Source organism: Loxodonta africana, chromosome 4, assembly GCF_030014295.1.
Source record: "Loxodonta africana isolate mLoxAfr1 chromosome 4, mLoxAfr1.hap2, whole genome shotgun sequence".
Lineage (NCBI taxonomy): Eukaryota > Metazoa > Chordata > Mammalia > Proboscidea > Elephantidae > Loxodonta > Loxodonta africana.
Genome location: NC_087345.1, coordinates 63,452,259 through 63,468,022, shown reverse-complemented (window position 1 = coordinate 63,468,022; position 15,764 = coordinate 63,452,259). Strand labels below are relative to the sequence as shown.

Below are 15,764 nucleotides of genomic sequence, written 5' to 3'. Positions count from 1 at the left end.
ATGGAGTTTTTTTCAGAGACTTTTAAAATCCTAATTATTTAAATTTTCAGTCTTAATGTTTTAAACATTAACTTATTAGAACCACAAAGAGTCTAAGTTCTAGAAGATATATTTAAATATATATATATTTTTCTTATAAAGTAGTATACCTGCTCTGTGGGTGTGTGTGCCTTTAGTCAATGACATTAAAAGCTTCAGTTACATAGGCTCTGGCTTATTTACATGACAAAATTCTGATAGTGGTCTCCATTGTTCCCCCTGTCCATAATTTATGTACAATGTGTCTGCCATAGTCCATTTCTAACCCTGAAAATCAGGTTCAGTAAAGAGGAAAGAAAAGTTAGGAAAGAGAGAAAACAAAGAAATCAGGGTGGCATCAACAATATTGCCCAAATAATGCTCAATACTTGTGTTAAAGAATAATATATCTTTTTAAAAGGTAGTATCATGACTCATACACATATAAAATAAACGTGTCAAAGATTTTATTTAACTCATTAATTAATGAGGAAACAGTACAATGTTAAAGTGAGTTAAAAGGAGAATTTAACTTACACAGATGTATAGTCTCTATTAGCAAAAAAATCTGTTTGCATTTCCGTAAACAAAGATCTTTTGAATAGCTATGGAAAAGAAATTTTTGCATTACTATCAGCTTTCTGAATAGACTAGTCAAAGATAATCAGTGGTAGAAACTAAAAACCAAACCCATTGATTCCAATGCATAACCATCCCATTGGACAGGGTAGAGCTGTCCCATATGGTTTCCAAGGAGCGTCTTGTGGATTTGAACTGCTGACCTTTTGGTTAGCAGCCATAGCTCTTAACTACTAGACCACCAGGTTTGTTATCAGTTTTCTAAATAGACTAGTCAAAGATAATCAAACGTAGAGATAACTCAAATGGTTGAGTTAGACAGGGAACAGGCTTTTTTTTCTTTTTAACCATTTGAAGTTTTTCACATTTTTTTTTCCCTGACCCTTGTATGCTGTTGTTTTGTGCCATCAAGTCAATTTCCCAACTCATAGTGACCTTATGAGTGCACTTGTATAATAATACCTACATCTCACCGTAAATTAATAGGGAAAAATATTGGAGTAGTGCGAAAGGAAATGTTGCTTTATTCCAAAATTACTGGGAATTTAGCAGCTGGCTGGCAGGATAATTGATGCTTATCTACTGATGCTATCCCTCAAACTTTAGATACCTCATGAAATTCATTCCTTTCTACTAAAGGAGATGAGTGAATGAGGTGAACACTAGGAAATCAAGAACTCACTCTGTTCTTCCTGCTTCCAAAAACATGTTTATCTGCCAGCCCAGCATTCTATCCTCTTGTTCTCCTCCATTTCTCCTTCCCCATGACCAACTTCTCCTTCCTCTAAAAACTTACTTTCTCCTCAGGGACTAGGCAGGGGATAGGCATTGATGCCTGTGGGTTATATCACAGCTCTGAGTTGTCGGTGGATTTTGTTTTATTTGGTTGCTGTGAGCAAAAAAAGCAACACGAGCTTGTTGGCTGCTATCACTATCCTGTGAATCTTGAAGATCCATCTCGGAAACAGATCTGAGAGTAGTCCTACCCCAGGGCAACTTCCAATCTTAACCATTCTGAAGACATTATCAGCCCGATCTGAAACTCTTATTGTTATTCTTAAAGACTTTACGGCTCCTTTGGTGCTTGCCTGAAGGCATCAGCATCCTTAGGCTTTTGCCTCTGGGCTCCTTCTTTTCTCTTCAGCTATTTTCTTATTAGACAAAAATTTTGGAATCATTTCTTAGCCTATAGTGCTTACTTCACTGAAAGTTTCCAATGATAGAAATTACAATAACACTTAAAGAAATCATAATGAAAATAACAGAGCGAGCTCAGTGGACTCTCTCTCTAGCAAAACAACAATTTTAGCTGGTGAAAATTATTAAAAAAATAATCATTTAAATTCTCAGCATCTTCTTGATGTGTTCCACTGTGGTGTTGGCAAAAAATATTGAATATACTGTGGGCTGCTGAAAGAACAAACAGATCAGTCTTAGAAGAAATATTACCAGGATGCGAGGATGGTGAGATTTCAGCTTGCTTACTTTGGACACATCATAAGGAAAGATCAATTGCTAGAAAAATACATCATGATTGGTAGAGGGTCAGCAAAAATGTGGGAAACACTCAATGACATGGATTGACACAATAGCCACAACAATGGACTCAAACATAAAAGTGATCATGAAGATGGCACAGGACTGGACATTTTATTCTGTTGTACATGAAGTCACCATGAGTTGGAGCCAACTCATGGCAACTAACAACATCAACATCATAAATCATGACCAAGTGGAATTAACCCCAGGAATGCAAGATTAATTGAACACCGAAAATTCCATGAATGTAAAACAAGATATTAATAGAATAAAGGATTAAAAAAAACACACACGATGATCTCAACATACACCAAAATAGCAATATTACAAAAATCTCACACCCTTTCATGATAAAAAACACTAAAAAAAATACTCAACCTTGTTAAAAACCCACAGCTATCATCATAATTAAGAGTGAATGACTGACTTCTTTCCCCCTAAATCAGGAAAAAGATAATGATATCTGCTCTTCCCACTTTTATTTAACATTAGAAGTTCTAGACTGTAAGAAAAAGAAATAAAAAGCAACTAGGTTGGAAAGGAAAAAGTAAAACAATATTTGCAGTTGACATAGTCTTGTCGTAAAAAACCTTACGGAACCCACTAAAAAGTTATTAGAACAAATAAAGAGTTCAAAAAGTCTCAGAATAGAAGATCAATACAGAAAAATCAATTGCATTTCTGTATACTAGCAATGGACAATTCAAAAATGTAATTAAGAAAACAATTCCGTTTTTAATAGCATCAAAAAAGAATAAAATACCTAGGTATAAATTTAACAAAAGAATTTCAAGACTTCTACAGTGAAAATATAAATCATTATTAAAAAAATTGAAGATCTAGATAAATGGAAATTATTCATGGTGTTCATGAATTGGAAGACTTAATCCTCTCCAAATTGATTTACATATTTAACACCATCCCTATAAAATCTCAATTAATTTTTTTGTTTGTTTTGTTTTTAATACTGAAGTTCATATGGAAATGCAAGGGATTCAGAATATTCAAAATAATCTTGGAAAAGAACAAAGTTGGAGGACATATACTTTTCAATTTCAAAACTTACTACAAACCTGCAGTAATCCAGCAGTGTAGTAATGGCATAAGGATAGACATACAGGTCAATGGAATTAAATTGAGAGTGCAGAAATAAACCGTTACCATCAACTGATTTTCAAGTAGGATGTCTAAGACAAGTCAAGGGGGGAAAGAACAGTATTCTAAAATTATGCTGAGATAACTGAATATCCACATGCAAAACAATGTATTTGGACTCTTACCTCACACTGTAAACAAAAATTAACGCATAATGGATCACAGTCCTAAATGTAAGAGCTAAAACTCTAAAATTCTTAGAAGAAAATTAGCAAATCTTCATAACCTTGGCTCAGACAATGGCTTTTTAGATACAGTACCAAAAGCACAGATGACAAAAGAAAAAACAGATAATGGGCTTCATCAAAAATTAAAAACATTTGTGGTGCAAGTGATAACATCAAGCACATTAAATGACAACCCACACAATGCGAGACAATATTTGCAAAGCGTGCATCTGTTAAAGGACTTGTATCCAGGATATATATAAAGAATTCTTACAACTTAATAGTACAAGACACATAAAATTTTAAAAAACGGGCAAAGGGTCTAAATAGATATTTCTCCAAAAAAGGTAGACACATGACCAATAAGCACATGAAAGATATTCAACATCATTAGTCATTAAAAAACAAAAAAAAACAAAAAAACTTACTGCCGTTGAGTCCATTCCAACTCATAGTGACCATATAGGACAGAGCAGAACTGTCCCATAGGGTTTCAAAAGCTGTAATCTTCACAGAAGCAGACTGCCACATCTTTCTCCCAAGGAGCATTTGGAAAGTTTGAGCTGCTGACCTTTTGCTTAGCAGTTGAGTGCTGAACAACTGCACCAGAAGGGCTCCTATTAGTCATTAGGGAAATGCAAATTAAAACCATAATAAGACACCTGTTATACTCACTAGGATGTCTGTAATACAAGACAGTATCGAGTGTTGGTAGGGATGCAGACAAATTAGCACTCTTATACATTGTTGTTATAGTGTAAAATGGCTCAGCCTCTTTGGAAAATAGGTTGACAGTTCCTCAAAATGTTAAACATAGGGTTACCATAGAATCAAGAAATTCTGCTGTCAAGTATATACCCAAGAGAGATGAAAACATGCCTACACAAAAACTTGTACAAGAATGTTCATAGCAGCATCATTTATAAAAAATAGTAGCCAAAAAATAGAAACAACTTAAATTTTCATCTCCTGGTGAATGGATAAATAAAATGTGGTATATCCATACAATGGAATATTATCTGACAATAAAAAGGAATGAAGTACTGATACATGCTATAACATGGATGAACTTTGAAAACGTTATGCTAAGTGAAAGAAACCAATCACAAGACTGCATATTATCTGATCCTATGAAATGTCCAAAATAAGTAAATCTATAGAGACAGAAAATAGATGACTATTTGACTGTTTTATGGGGGTGAGAGGAAGGGGGGATATTGAGAATAACTGCTCATGGGTATGGGGTTACTTTTAGACGGGGTGAAGTTGTTCTAAAATTAGATTGTGGTGATTGTTACACAATCCTGTCAATATCCTAAAAAGCGTTGAATTATACACTTTAAGTAAATTGTATGTAAATTATGACTCAATAAAGCTACTAAAATTATTAAAACTTTAGAGTGCTTTACAGTTAGCAAGGACACTTTCCTAGAAATTTTTTTTTTAAACATCATAGTAACCTTTGTTACTATTTCCTAAAAATAGGTATTAGTTTCAATCAGTTTTCAAAGAGAGGGAAGTGAGATTCAAAGAGAGGCAGTGACTTGCCCAAGGCCATATTACCAGACCAAGGACATGGATACTAGGTCTTCTGAATCCAAATATCAGGCTGTTTCTACTGTACTATGCTGCTTGTTATGTTACTACTACAACTAACAGATTACAACAAGTTCCTTATACTTATCTAATTTATGCACATGGATTAAAACTAAAAAAACAAACCCATTGCCACTAAGTCAATTCCGACTCATGGTGACCCTATAGAACAGAGTAGAATTGCGCCATAGGGTTTCCAAGGGATGGCTGGTGGATTCGAATCAATGACCTTTCGGGTAGCAGCCACATTCTTAACCACAGCACCACCAGGGCTCCATGGATAGACACTACAATTTTGCAAAATCCAAAAACAAATTGCTTAGCATTATACATATAAAAAAAAAAAATACATATACTACATCATAAAAGTGAATTTGGCTGCATTCTCTGTGAGCCAATTAAGAATTACAAATTAGTTGTTGTATAAAGTAATTATGAGTCAGAATCAACTCAATGGCAACGGGTTTGGTTTGATTATAACCCATATTACAAGAATCACCTAACTGGAATAAAAAAATAGAAGTCTTTATATAACTAATACTATTTAGGTCTCCTTTACTTATATATACATATTCAGTATGCAAAAATTCCCAAATAAAAACCCATGACAAACTGAAAAGTAAATGAAAACTGTAACAGCTCTTTTAATCCTTGATCACAGATATAGAACTAGACACGTATTTTTAGATAAGTTAAAATTTTAGACGTTTCACTCCCACCACTCGTCTATTTGTCATACTGTGGTATCTTGCATGTTGCTGTGATGCCGGAGGCTGTGCCACTGGTATTTCAAACACCAGCAGGGTCACCCGTGGTCAGCAGATTTCAGTGGAGCTTCCAGACTAAGAAAGACTAGGAATAAGAACCTGGCAATCTACTTCTGAAAAAATTAGCCACTGAAAACCTTATGAATAGCAGCAGAACACTGTCTGATATAGTGCCAGAAGATAAGACCCTCAGGTTGGAAGACACTCAAAATGTGACTATGGAAGAGCTGCCTCCTCAAAGTAGAGTTGACCTTAATGATGCTGCAGATGGAGTAAAGCTTTCAGGACTTTCATTTGCTGATGTGTTGTGACTCAAAATGAGAAGAAAAAGCTGTGAACGTTCATTAGTAATTAGAACATGGAATGCATGAAGAAGTATGAATCTAAGTCCAAAATGAAATGAAACAGTTGAAGATAGATATCCTAGGCATTAGTGAGCTGAAATGGACTGGTACTGGCTGTTTTGAATGAGACAATTATATGATCTGCTATGCTGGGAATGACAAAATGAAGGGAAACAGCATCACATTCATTGTCAAAACGACCATTTCAAGATCTATCTGAGTACAGTGCTGCTGGTGATAGGACAATATATAGGAAGGTAAGTAAGGCCAGTTAATATGAGTATTTTTCAAATTTACAAAACAACCACTAATGCCAAAGGTAAGGAAATTGAAGATTTTTACCAATTTCCGAAGTCTGAAATTGATCAAACATGCACTGGAGTTGCATTGATAATTACTGGTGATTGGAATGCAAAAGTTGGAAACAAAAGAGAAAGATTAGTAGTTGGAAAATATGGCCTTGATGATAAAAATGATGCGGGAGATTGCATGATAGAATTTTGCAAGACCAAAGTCATACTCATTGGAAATACCTTTTTCAACAACATAGCAGTGACTATAAATGTGGGCCTTGACAGGTGGAATATACAGGAATCAAATTGACTACAACTGTAGAAAGAGACTATAAAGAACCTCAATATCATTAATCAGAAAAAGGCCAGAGGCCGATTGCAGAACAGACCATCAATTGCTAATATGCAAGTTCAAGTTAAAGAAAATTAAAACAAGTCCACGAGAGCCAAAGTACAAGCTTGAGTATATTCCACCTAAATTTAGAGATCATCTACAGAATAGATTTGATGAATTGAATTGTAATGACTGAAGACCAGAAGAGTTGTGGGATGACATCAAAGACATCATACATGAAGAAAGCAAATAGTCATTAAAAAGACAGGAAAGAGAAAAAAGACTAAAATGGATGCCAGGAGAGACTCCGAAACTTGTTCTTGAACGTTGAGTATCTAAAGTGAACAGAAGAACTAATGAAATAAAAAAGCTGATCAAAAGATTTCTTCTTTCTTGAGAAGAAAAAGTAAAGTATTATAATGAAATGTGCAAAGACATGGAGTTAGAAAACCAAAAGGGAAGAACACACTTGGCATTTTTTAAGTTGAAAGAACTGAAGAAAATATTTAAGCCTCGGGTTGAAATATTGAAGGTTTTTATGGGCAAAATATTCAATGATGCAGGGAGCCTCAAAGGAAGATGGAAGGAATACGCAGTCCCTGTACCAAAAGTAATTGGTCAGCATTAACAGCCATAGCACTTAACCACTACGCCACCAGGGTTTCCTCGACCATTTCAGGAGGTAGCAGATGATCAAGAATTGATCCTATTGAAGGAAAAATTCAAGATGCACCGAAGGTACTGTTGGAAAACAAGGCTTCAGAAATAGATGGAACATCAATTGAGATGTTTCAACAAACAGGTGCAACTCTGGAAGTACTCACTCATCTATGCCAAGAAATTTGGAAGAAATCTACCTGGCTGACTAACTGGAATAGATCCATATTCTTGCCCATTCCAAAGAAAGGTGATCCAACAGAATGCAGAAATTATCAAACAGTTTTTTTTATTATTAATATCACAGGCAAATAAACTTTTGCTGAAGGTAATTCAAAAGCAGTGGTAGTAGTACATTGACAAGGAATTGCCAGAAATTTAAGCTGGATTCAGAAAAGGATGTGGAATGAGGGATATCATTGCTGATGTCAGATGGATCTTGGCTGAAAGCAGAGGATTGCAGAAAAATGTTTACCTATGTTTAATTGACTGTGCAATAGCATTTGACTGTGTGGATCATAACAAACCAACGTTAACATTGTGAAGAATGGGAATTCCAAAACACTTGATTGTGCTTATGTGGAGCTTGTCCATAGACCTAGAAGCAGTTATTCAAATAGCACAAGGGGATACTGGGTGGTTTGAAGTCAGGGAAGGTGTGTGTCAGGGTTGTATCCTTCCACCATATCTATTCAATCTGTATGCTGAGCAAATAATTCGAGAAACTATACTATGTGAAGAAGAATGTGCCATGAAGTTTGGAGAAAGACTCGTTAACAACCTGCGATATGCAGATGACACAGGCTTGCTTGCTGAAAGTGAAGAGAATTTGAAGCATTTTCTGATGAAGATCAAAGGCCACAGTCTTCAGTATGGATTACACCTCAACATAAAGAAAACAGAAATCCCGACAACTGGACCAATAAGCAACATCATGATAAATGGAGAAAAGATTGACATTGTCAAGGATTTTACTTGGATGCACAATTAATGCTCATGGAAGCAACAGTCAGGAAGGCAAAAGTTGTATTACACTGGGAAACTCTCCTGCAAAAGGCCTCTTTAAAATGTCGAAAACAAAGATGTCACTTTGAGGACTAAGGTGCACCTGATCCAAGCCATGGAATTTTCATTTGCCTCATATGCATGTGAAAACTGGACAGTGAATAAGGAAGACCAAAGAAGAATGCATTTGAGTTATGGTGTTGGTGAAAAATAGTGAATATACTCTGGATTACCAGAAGAATGACAAATCTGTCTTGGAAGAAGTACAGCCAGAATGCTCTTTAAAAAGGATGATAATGAGACTTTGTCTTAAATACTTTGAACATGTTATCAGTAGGGACCAGTCCCTGGGGAAGGACATCATGCTTCGTAAAGTTGAGGGTCAGAGAAAAGAGGAAGACCCCTTTCTTGGTTACCTAGTGCTGCTATTACAGAAATATCACACAGGGACGGTTTTAACAAAGAGAAATTTATTCTCTCACAGTCCAGGAGGCTAGAAGTTCAAATTCAGGGCGCCAGCTCCAGGGGAAGGCTTTGTCTCTCTATAGGCTGTGGGGAAGGTCCTTGTCATCAATCTTCCTCAATGGAGGAGCTTCTCAGCTCAGGGACCCCGTGTTCAAAGTACACGCTATTCTCTTGGCTCTTGTTTCTTGGTGGTATGAGGTCTCCCTGTCTCTGCTGGCTTCTCTCCTTTATATTTCAAAAGAAATTGGCTTAAAACACAACCTGATCTTGTAGATTGAGTCCTTTGCGTTAACATAACATAACTGTGCACTAACCCCACCTCATTAACATCATAGAGTTAGGATTTGCAACACATAGGAACATTAGATGAGAAAACGGTGGACAATCACACAATACCAGGAATCATGGCCTAGCCAAATTGACAGAAAGTTTTGAGGGACACAATTGAATCCATGACAGCCCCCAAAGAGATGGATTGACACAGTGACTACGACAATGGGCTCAAACATAGTAAGGATTGTGAGGCTGATACAGGCCTGGGCAGTGTTAATATAGTTTGTGGGAAAGTGTCTGAGAAATGGTTAAGGTTTAAACCAAAAAAAGAAAAGAAAAAAAAACAACCAAAACCTGTTTCTGTGAGTAGATTCCAACTCCCAGTGACTCTAGAAGACGAACTAGAACTGCCCCATAAGGTTACCAAGGAGAGCCTGGTGGATTGGAACTGCCAATCTTTTGGTTAGCAGCCGTAGCTCTTAACTACTAAGCCACCAGGGTTACTGGTTAAGGGTTAATGCATTAAATAATCTGGGTATTATTTTTGGAGAGGGCAGGCAGGACTACCAATTTTTGATCCAGCTCTCTTTACAGAGTACTGCATTCTGAATATTGAAACACAACACTTCCTAGAATATAAAAAAAACCATTAGTTCTCTTTGACCTTATTCCAGGATAATTTGAGTAGAAATTAATAACTGCCAACTAGAGATATTTTGCTGGCACTAAGGTAGAATGACATGTGATTCTTCCTTCAGGTTACTCACATCGCACATCGCATTTACATTTGAAGATTAAGTTCCTGGCTGGAGTAGGGAAAGGGATTTTCATTTGCAGAACAATTATTGCTTTTTCTGAGGTCATGAATTTGGTCTTCTGGATGTTTTAAAGTGCTGCCTTACTCAGTTTCTGAGTAACAAGCAAAGCTAATGATATGGTTTCAATGGCTCTCTAATGAAGGATTCAGTGTTTACATTTGAACTGGGTTTTTATAAAACATTTAAAAATTATCCCTCAATGGCAGCACGAAACAATAGAAACAAACAACTGAAAAAATCAATGATACATGTTTGCCTTATGTTGCATGCACTGGCATTTTCTTAAAAAAAAAAAACCTGTTATAAAAAAATAAAGTTATGATTGAAATCCATATTTAACATACATGTTTCCTCTTAGATAATTTTTCTTTGTCCTGTCCCTGGCTGAAGGAATATTTTGTCTTTCTGTGTATGTGTTCTGCCATGCTGCTGATAGCATCAATAGTGCTGGGTATCTGAAAGCTTTGTAGGAATCCCTAGAGAAAGAGCTATGTCTTTTTTACTCCAACCAAATAATCACTTGCTGAGCGCCTTCCTTGTGCTTGGTGCCCGTACGTGACCTCACTTATCTCTGCCTTCCAATCACTCTTTGAGGTAACAAGTTTATTCTTTATATGAGCAAAAATGAGGCTCAGAGATATCAGATAACTGGCAAAGTTCATACAGCTAGTCAAGGGTTAAAGCCCACTCTGACTCCTAAATTTACTGCTCACTTTTCTGCCTCCGGATACAACAACTAGGGCCCCGAGGTGGCGCAGATGATTTGCACTTGACCACTAATCTAAAGGTTGGCAGTTCAAACCCACCCAGCAGTACCATGGAAGAAAGCCCTGGCAATCTGATTCCATTATGATTATAGCAAAAAAAACTCCCCAAAAAACCCTGTATAGTAGTTCTACTCAGGGGTGGCCATGAGTCAGGATTGGCTCAATGGCAATGGGTTTTTTTTGTTTGTTTATTTAACAACTGTTCAGGCATTTTCAATGGCTCTTACCAAATCATCATGACAATAGTTTAGTTTGGGATCCTGTAGCTTGGGTTCTCAGGACCTATGAAATTTTAGATAAACTTGGTTTCATGAGGCAGCTTTGCATTGTGTCTTCAGCAAGAGTTTAAAACAAAAGATGGAAATGTGCAAGTGGCACAACAGTGCCCTGAAACGCGTTGCATAGTGGCAGTGATGCTCGAATTCCCTGGGGAAGGGGTGGAGGAGGCAGAAATGGTTGGATATTGGTAATACGGAAATTAAGCAGTTATCTTTGAACATGGAGGAAGATTGTGGTTGTGTTTGTATGTCACATCTACATCCTTCACCTCAATTGTACTTTAGCCAGAATGAGCAATTTGGGTGGGCTTCTTTTTTCGGATTAGCTGGGAAAAAGTATGGGCACTGCAGTAAGACAGAGCTTGGGTTGCTTCTCATCTCTGCTTTTGCTACAGTGAGATGTTATTTAGTCAATGTTTATGATTCTCATTTATAAAATCTAGATAGCAAAATTTTTCTCTGAGTTATCAGGAAGATTAAATTAGACTACGTAAATGCCTGTGTAGTAAGTACTCAGCAGATGTTAGTAGGTCCCACGCTTTCCAGCAATCCAGCGAAAGGACTGCTTGGGTGGATTTCGCACTTAATTCTATGAGTTCTAGGCTGGTGGTGTGGAACTCGGTAGATACTAAAGCAAGGCAGCTCTGTAGTGCTTTATAATTGACCAAGCATTTTCAGCCCATTATTTCATTCGATTCTTATAAAATATTTGTGATAAGGTCAGGGCTTATACTTTATATGTACACTATTTAAGCTCTCCTTAATACAGATGAGGGAATTGCTATTCAAGGAGGTAACATAACTCAGCCAAAGTCACAGAATTGTCAGGCGGGGAACCAGGATAAAAGGTCTTCTGTTTTCGGTAGTATTTCATTAGAGACCTCTCCTGAGGGGCGGGGGCATGGTGGGGCTGTAGGGTACATGGCATTCAGATCAGCTTGAGCCCACAATTCCTACTTCTATTATTTTTCTTTTAAATATGTGTCCTAAATAGAAAAGTATGCCTCTTAATGGACAATTTTGAACCCATTTTAGTGATATCTTTGTAAGTTTGACAATTTATGCTGATTGATTTGTTGTGTCACCAAAACAAATATCATTTCTATATTTTCAATTACATTTTCCATTTCCTCTAAGGTTTTATACCAGTCTAGTCATATAATGAATTAAATTTTCATTTATGTCACTTCAGAAAGGTGAGAGAATTTCCTATGATCAACAATTCAATTAAAAAATTTACATAAATTGAATTCTTGGCATTTCATTTTAATGGTATTGGCCATGGACAGTAAACAGCAACCTAGCTTGACTTTTTTTTTTTGCATCTTGTCACTGAAAGAATTTAAGGTAAGTTCAGTTTAAAAAAAAAAAATTAAGATTGTATTAAGAGAATAGGTCAAATGGGCAATTATAGTTTTCTGATTTCATTATACATATTTGTATCATAAATGGTTTCTTTTGGAACGTCTTTTGGTGTGCATCGCTACCTTAAGAAAAGAACGTAAGAAGAGGATAATGTTTACTGATAAGAAATGTTAAAAACGTAACAAAACAAAAACAAACGAATGAAACTGTAGGAAAGGTATTCATATACACAACATCTCCACTGCTTCCCACTCAGGAAATTGGGCTCGTAATGAACTCTGATTGTTCCATTCAGTTTTAGCTACTAGCCATAATGAATCAAGTTACTCTATAACCTCATTAATATTAAATAAGCCTCTTTCTAGGCTTTGATTCCTAAATAACTATTCATCCACATCTTGGTTAAGGACTTTCCCTAGTGCCTTTGGTAATTAACGGATGGTAGCATTCCTCAACAGCTTCTTAAAAAGCCAAAGATCATTTACTATATTTGGTAAAATCCAATGGATGTTTGACAGGACAGGAGAGTTCCTTGAATCTGTCAATCCTTTATTCGGTCATCAACTTGCAGCATGTCAGTTAGGTGGTTTCTGCAGGAGAAAGTAAGCCCTGTTAATCTCTGTAAAACCCAGAAATCCCGGCTCCATCATTCCAATTTAATGGCTGATTTTTATGCTGGAAGAACAGTGCATATACATTTAAAGTAGCAAGATCTCTGCAGATTCAACAGAATGCTAGGTGAAACAGAGATGCTTTCGTTGCACAATATAATGAATCAGAAACATGAAAATTTAAAAAACATACGCCTAAATGTCAGATTGCAGAACAACATCGACTCAACATTTTTACTGTGTTTGATGGGAAAATGTTAGAGCAAAATATTGGACTTATCTTGCAGAAAGCCAGAGTTGGATATACTCATTTATTTCTACATATTATTAAAGTAAACTCTAAAATTAGTTTTAAATTTTAATTTCATTTGTCTACAACAAAGAATGTACATATGGTTGTGAGTCACAGTGTGGCTCAGCTCACGGTGGCAGAACAGTAGCTTACATCAGTAGCCTGGAATTTTACCTTCATTCACAGGGTCAGTGATAAAATGATATTACCTATCTATTCGAATAAAGATACCAATGTGAGTGATAGGTAATACAGAAGAGAAAAAAATGTGATTACTCTCCATATGATCATGATTTCATGTCCCTGAGATTTTAAAAGCAACTGATGGCAAGTGTTATTATTGTGGTTTCTGGATCAGTTGTTAATTTGGCTAAACAAGCTTAATTAAAATACAGTTTATGACTACATGTGATTACCAGCTCTCAAGTAAAGGAAACGCAAAGTTGCAAATACTATCACTTTGATACTTCTAGCATAAAACACCAAACAGGTACTGGAGATTAGGACTTGGATATATCTATCTATATCTATATCTTTTTTTGGGAGGGGGGCGCTTCGCTATTCCATCCACTATACTCTCTAACACCCTACTTCTGTGAATTGGTTCAAGTCCAACCTAAGTTTTACCAGATATCAGAGAAATAAGACAAGCAATAAAAATGAAGCGAATTATTCATAAAACCAAATGAATTAAACGTAGAGAATTGCCCTTAGTTCTGAGATTATGTCCTTTATAGTTTATTCTTTTTAAAGTATGATGGTGATAGTAGGTAGAAATTAAAAAAAAATTATTGTGGTAAAATATACACAAAATTTGCCATTTTAACCATTTGTAAGTATACAATTCAGACATTAATTACATTCACCATGTTATACAAACAATACAACTGTTCATTCCCAAAAGTTTTTCATCACCCCAAATAGAAACTTAAACCATAACCCCCCATTCCTCCTACTCTCAGAATCTGGTAACCCATAACAAACTTTTATCTTTACGCATTTGCCTATTCCATACAATTCATATAATGGCGACTTCGTAACCTACTAGAATGTGAGAAAATAAATTTCTCTTTGTTAAAGCCATTCACTTGTGGTATTTCTGTTATAGTAGCACCAGGTGACTAAAGCAATACCTAAGAGTAGAATTTCTCAGTCATATGATAATTCTATGTTTAATTCTTTGAGGAAATGCTGAACTGTTTTCCACAGTGTTGGTGACAATTATTTTTAATTTTTTTCCCCCCTGGCACATTTTGGTAAAGGCTGTGCTGATGCAACGAAACCCCTAAACTTACTTCTCTATCAATTGATTAGGACTCTCATTTGCCAGCAGCAGAAACCCAACTGTGACTGAGAATGTAGCTGCTAGGAGCTCTAGATTCATTTATTCATCCAGCAGATAATTTTTGAGTACCTATTTTGTGCTTACTATACCAGGTGACATAGCTGTCAAGTGCTACAGCTGCTAACCAAAAGGCCGGTGGTTCAAATTCACCAGGCGCTCCTTGAAAACCCTATGGGGCAGTTCTACTCTGTCCTATTGGATTGCTATGAGTTGGAATTGACTTGATGGCAACAGTTTATTTTGTGCCCATCACATTCCAGATATTGGGGATACAGGTGTAAACAAGACAGAAGATGCTTTTGCTCTCAAGAAGCCCAAACTGTAGTGATTCACAGTTTTTCAATTTGACCACAAAAAATAAGGAATAGTCCCCATCAGCTCCAGTGAAAGCCATTTTCAAGGAAGGATTACAATTGGCTCAGCTTGGGTTATGTGCTTTGCCCACCCTTGAACCAACTAGTAGGTCAGGGAGTGAGGCAATATGATTGGCCCATCTTGGGTCACATGTGCAGGTCTGAGGTCAGAATGGTAGGCCTGTTACTAGAAGGATAGAAAAAATGCTGTGCAGACAAAAACAAAAGATGTTGACGACACTCTACTACTGGGGTACTAAGTCTGCTGAAGAGCAACATAAAACTGCTTTTGTCTGTGTGTGTATGCACTACAAATTTATGGCATTTGGCCTCAGATGTTCACAGCTATTCCATGGTCCTTTTGCCCATTTTTTGTATTGATTTCGTGTAGTCATTCACTGAGGGCCTGCTAAGACGTTATGCTTGGTGTTGGGGATATAATGATAAAGAATACACAGGCCCTTCTCACAAGTACTCATAGCTTGTAGGCAAGAAAGATTTTAAACATTTAATTAAAATATAACATGGCAACTACTCTCATCAGGGTATAGGAAAGTATCATTTGCAGAGATGGAAAAACAACTAACCAAGCCAGGAATCGGTTCAGATTCACAAAGGAAAGGAGAAGTGTGGAATGAATGGACCTTCCAGACATAGATAGTGAATGGGAAGTGAAAAGGCATAGGTGTTTGAAAGGGTACAGCATGGTTCCAGATCAGTTTAGGGTATTTTGACAAGGATGT

At 36.4% G+C, this 15,764-nt stretch overlaps 1 protein-coding gene across 18 annotated transcripts in view; it reads left to right on the top strand.

The window, feature by feature from the left end:
- Positions 1-15,764, top strand: part of TPH2 (tryptophan hydroxylase 2) — a 365,498-nt gene that overhangs the window by 322,115 nt on the left and 27,619 nt on the right. The window lies entirely within an intron of this gene.